We start from the raw sequence: 6084 nt of genomic DNA on the forward strand, positions 1-6084 counted from the left end.
GACTATGATTGGCTATTTGGTGGCCCCATGTGGACTGCTGGCCTGCAGGAGAATCTATTTGGAGTAAAAGTTGCCTCCAAGCCAGAAATTTAAAATAAGCACCTACAAAGTTACTTTAAGGCCACTGGGAGCAACATCAAAGGGGTTGGTGAGCAACATGTTGCTCACAAGCCACTGGTTGGGGATCACTGCAGTAGTGTATAATCAGACAAAGCCTCTCTCATTGGGCTGAGACCCTATTGGGTAAGAAAGATTGATCTCCTAATTGAATTCCAGATTTTTTCATAGAGCCAGATGTCATTTAATGAGCAAAACTTCTTACTTACTTACTGCTTATCTTACTGTTAATCACATGAAAACTCTTTTGAAGTCAATGGGGAAAAAACTGGACCTAAAATTGAATCTCACGCATAAGTGTTAATGTGATAAAAAGTGGTGAGCAAATAAAAAAATCCATGAAACGTGTTTGTTGCGCACATTTTTTTCCAGCAACTGCGACTTTATTTGATGCACAGTGAACAGTCTAATCATGCCCTTTTTGAGTAGACCACAAACTGGGACATTATAAAGCATTATTTTGTTTGAGCAACAACAAAAAAAACCTTTTTCATTGAAAATTAAAGCCTTTGTTATATAATGAAACTTTGTAGCCATTATGTGATTTTTGCAAATAAAAGCTCTTTCTTTCAGCAAGAAGAGATAAAGATAAATTATACAAATGTTCTCAATAATGCTTCTCATTCTTTGGCTAATATTAATCCTTTTATGGCTTAGAAACTATGTGAACAGGTATGATACAAGACCATATCTTGAAATAAAATTACACCAACATACCACCACCCAGTTGTCCATATTTTGTCAAACTAGTCACAATTCTAATGGTAGAACCTCACCTAAAATATGGGTAGAAAGCTTGGGTAGGTGTTTTGGTATAAGTGGGGCATGGTTATGGCAGATAATGTATGTAGTCATGAACTAGTCATATTGGTACTGCTAAAGGATCAGCTCCAGTAAAAAAATAAAAATAAATGCGGCTTGTATACTACTGTTTCTGTTCCAGACTAAATATACAAATCCAATATTATGATCAACCAACAACATGTTAAACAGTTCTACTGTATTGTATATTGCCATTTAGACAACTACTAAACCTGGAACAAAAATCACTGCAAATTTGTAATTGCTAATCAGGAAAGTGTAGTAAATGGAACAATACCATGCATTAAAATGCTGCAAATGAGGTAAACACATATGTGAATGAATCACAGAAACAGCATGTAAGCCACTAAAGGTTCCCTCAAATAAACTTTATTGTAGATCAAAAAATATACAATACTATATAGACTGTCAAATGCTGTCAGGGGCTGCTGGACATTGTAAATGAAGGAATGCAAGATGGACATCCCTGGTTTACAATGTATGTTGACTCAAGTATAAAATGCCTGTGATAAGTGAAGAAACAGTTTAATAAACAGTGGAGAATGTGTGGAGCAAACAATCCACCAATGCTCCTTCTGTATGCAGTTTAAATAACAAGGCAAAATCACAGCAAATCAAGGCAAATTCTTCCCTACAAGACTGAATATTTGTTGCGATTTTTGGCACATTGCCGAGGCTTTTATCATTATAATCATGCTTGTCTTCAATTCTTGTTTTCTGAACCCCCTGCTACATTACTGTGTTTATTGTTGTCACTGGCAACCTTTACATTCCAAGTACTTTTCAGACATACATTATCATTCCTATAGTTTTTAAATACTGCAAAACACTAGAAAAAGTGATGTTTTTGTCCCCAAGAATATTTTGGGTTGATTAAGTAAAGTGAAAAGTCAATTATAATGCATGGAAAACTACTTTTATATTTTCAACCCCTTTAAAATGCCAAACGTATGTGATCAAACCTTTTTTATAAGAAGGTTGCCCACACAACGATCTCATCATAACAGTAATATAGGGGCTATTCAATGGAGTTTTTATCTAACATAATTCATACAATTTTAAGATAATTTTAGTAGATAAACATAGGAGAGCATGGAAGAAACTGAGGGTAAAGATAGAGAACAGATTAAAAGTTGATAGTAGATTGGATAAGAGATTAAATCAAAGACATTCTAAGGTGTAAATACAAGAAAATATCTGTTTGCTAGTTGTTTTCAACATGGCTCATGTTGAATGAATACGGCTTGTATTGAACATACTTTTTGCCTATTGTTCTGTTATTTCTGTAAGTAAAGAAGAAAACCAAACCAGTTTCAATGTAGCACTTCCTGATCCTGCAAAGGAAAGATGATCTGATAAAACAAATTACAAGTCCACTGAGAAGCTGCTGATACTAAGATGCTCAAGAAATGGAAATGAAGCTGATACACCAGTTAAGAACCATGCACCAGTTGAACTCTGTACTATTATGGTCTATGTTATAAAATGTAACAGTCAGATCAAAGAAGGATTAGGATGGTGCAATCTCTCCTGACTCTAGCCATCAGCAGTTCTTTCAGCATGCACACAAGTACAGTTTCTGTGTTTCCTTCTGAACAAAGATTAGAATGTTTTGTAGATTTTGTTGTTTCAGAGCCAGGCTTTCAAATTCTTAGCAACTAGTTTGTAGTCAGGTTTACAGAGTCCAGAAAAGATTTTTTTTTTTTCAGTAAAGACTTGATAATGGGTTTCTTACGATTTTCTGGAAATATACTTGTTTTTTTTTTATTTTATTATTATTTGGATAATTACAACAAATGTTGAGAAACAAGCAAAATCCCAACAAGGATTAATAAGGTACATGATATAAGCAATGCAGTAGAGTGAACATTTCAGATCAGTTTTTACAATTGACAAGGAATGAAAAGATAATGATGGAATAACATAGATTGCTAAATATAATCATAATAATATAAGCAATGGCTTCATTTGCATATAAAACTTGTAACTCAGTAACGACCTTCAGTATAAAAAGGAGATTCAAATCTATCCATTCCTTGAAGATAATCCTCTTTGCTGCAGCTAATATAAGATTCAAGTAGTTGATGGAGTAGGAAATGTTTCCAAATTAAGGTTGAAGTAGATGAGACACTTGGGTTGAGTCTTCTGAGAAGTTTACTAGTTTTGAGTCTAAATTAAAACCTTTATACGCTAGATGAATATGTCTATAATTTTGTTCCCTCCAGATTTTTCTATGAATGAGTTTTTTAAAACCCTTTATACAATTGGTTAAGACTTCTGGGGAAATTTCCATATGAAGATAGGTGGACCATTTTTTGAAGTCAAATCCAGTATGACTTATGCATAAGTTTCCAAACTACAAACGTATCTCTAAATAAAGGATTTTCTTTAGTTGCAGCTGGTTGAGTTTTCATGGGTTTGTGTATTAGTTCCAAAATGTTATCACAAGAATTAGTTATAAGTTCCAGGGGCAGATTCATATATTTACCCTTCTCTGAAAACCATTATAAAAGGTTAGAACTGATAGATTAAAGGATCTAAAATCAGACATATCAAGAACACCATAAGATTTAGGATAGCTCAATTTGTTCAATGCTATTTGGGGAATTGTACCTTTCCAGAGGTATTCTAGGAGGGCTGACTTTAGCTTATTGTTATCTTTATGTTTGATTAAGAAAGGTAGATTTATGATAGTATAAATACAATTCGGAATGATTATCATTTTGTAAAAAGCTATTTTTCCTTTCAAATTCAGTGGGATATTTTTCCATTTATGACATAAAGAAAGTATGTGTTTTAACATAGGTAACATAGGTAACATAGGTAGGTATATTCCAATATATTTGATACTTAAGACTTTTGCCAATCCCTAATTGCTTTAGAATATTTGGTGAAGTATGACCATGTACATCCATAAGTTCAGATTTGTTTAGGTTTATTTAAATCCAGAGATGACCTCATAATGTTGGATAATAGAAAATATATTGGTAAGGTTTTTATTTGGTTCCTTAACAATCAGGAGTAGATTGTCAGCAAAAGCTTTTAGTTGAACTTTTACTCTATTTATTGATAAGCCGAGCAAGGAATCAGCAATCTTTAGTGTTCTAATTAAAGGTTCCCAGGATAGGTCGAATAATAGGGGTGATAAAGGACAACCCTGTCTGGTTCCTCTTTTCAAATATATTAGTTTTGAGAGTTCTCCTGCTGCCAATATCTGAGTAGTTAGGGCTGAATATAATAAATGAATTAAGTCAATAAAAGGACCTTGAAAACCAAAAGCTTCTAGAGAGTCAAGTAGGTGGTCCCAGCAAATATTGTCGAAAGCTTTCACTGCATCAGTTACCACCAATAAGATTGGAATTTTCTTAGTTTTAGCTGAGTAGATGACTTTAATTAGGGTTCTTAAATTTTTTAGTTCCTGATCCCCCCCTTAACAAATCCACTTTGTTCCAGGGAGATGAGCTTTGGGAGTACTATAGATAGTGAGTTTGCAATAATTTTTGTCAGTATCTTCACATCCTGGTTGATCAGAGCAATGGGTCTGTAGGAGGATGTAATGGTTGGATCCTTACCTTGTTTGAGCAGTACTGAAGTATATGAATTGAGACTGGAGGGTATATATAGAAAGGTCCAGATAGACAATCTGGTCCTCCAGCTTTGTATTTCTTCAGGGATGATATTGTGAATCTTACTTCTTCTTTGGTAATTGGAGAGTTTAAGTTTTCTAGATCTGTTTGAAATATCTTGGAAAAAAGTTATGTTGTTAAAGAATGTCTCAACTTGCTTATAGAATTAGTAGTATAAGGTCTCGTAGTATTTCCTTTAGGTCTCGGCAATCTCCAATGGGTTATGAGTGATTTTATAATTGTTTGTCGTATTGGCTAGAAGTTCATTACCTTTGTTGCCCAAGTTAAACTATTTGGATTTTACATAGCTCTGGTTAATAGTATCTTTAATAGGTAGCCAGGATTTGAGTTCCTTTATGGAATTTTCAAATTCCTCACGGTTGTCTGGAGATGGGGTTGATTTGAAAGCAAGGTAAGCTTCTTTTTATTTATTACTGAGATCCAGTATTCTTGAGGTTTTTTTTTTTTAGTAAATTGTGATCTGAATGAAGTGATTTCTCCTCTGATGAATGCTTCTCATGTGTCCCAAAAGAGAGTTGGATTGTTGAAAAGAATTGCATTATCCTTTAGAAAGATTTTCTACTTATCTTTGAGCATTTGCTGAAAATCAGATCTGGACTCTAAGAATACTGGAAATTTCCAGGGGATGTAGGATTTGGAAATAAAGTTAGCTGTAATTGTAATACTTATAGGAGTATGGTCTAAGTAGGTAAAATTCTCTATCGTTGCATCTCAAACCAGGGTTAGTAGGTTTTTAGAAGTGAGTTGTTAATCTATTCTTGTCCATTCTTGGGAACGAGAGTAGAAGGTGAATTCTGAGGTAGAGGGATTTCAGAATTCTCCAGACATCATTCAGGTGTGTGTGTTCTAGTAGATCCTTATCCTTGCTATGAGAAGGATTAGTGGATATACCACATTTACCGCCCACTATAACATTAAAAGAATTTAAAGAAGTAATTCTGTGAATTATATCTCAATAGAATTTAAAATTGAAACACCTCCTTTTTTGTTAATTGCAGGGGAATATATATTTTCAGCAACCCAAGAAGAACATAGTTTCTGTTTTTTTTCATCGTTTAGGTGTGTTTCCTGTAGGAGTGAAATATCAGTATTATATTTTTTTAGTTTTTTTTTTTTAATTCTTTTATGTTTTATCGGTGAATTGATACTGAAATATGCTTGTTTTTAAGAGAGCATTGAACAGTTACATTGACTGCTGGATAAATGTGATCAATATTTGCTAGTGGTGGAAATGGGTTGCATAGCTTTTCCACAGTGCAAAAGATAAGCATGTCTGATTCTGATCTCATTCTTTTGCACTACTATGGCCTGGTTATCAGTGAGGTGTTGATTTTGAGACTTTTTGTCCTGTTCAGATGATGTTTTCCACTGTCTATACGGTCTAGGCAACATTTTTTTAATTTCTTATGGCCTTATCAAACCAAGGGGCACCTTGGAGTGAGGGGAGAGGTTTGAGGAGACAACAGTGCTGGAATTGGGGCTAGATGCAGTGGTCTCC

Source organism: Xenopus tropicalis, chromosome 3 (assembly GCF_000004195.4).
Source record: "Xenopus tropicalis strain Nigerian chromosome 3, UCB_Xtro_10.0, whole genome shotgun sequence".
NCBI classification, from domain to species: Eukaryota; Metazoa; Chordata; class Amphibia; order Anura; family Pipidae; genus Xenopus; species Xenopus tropicalis.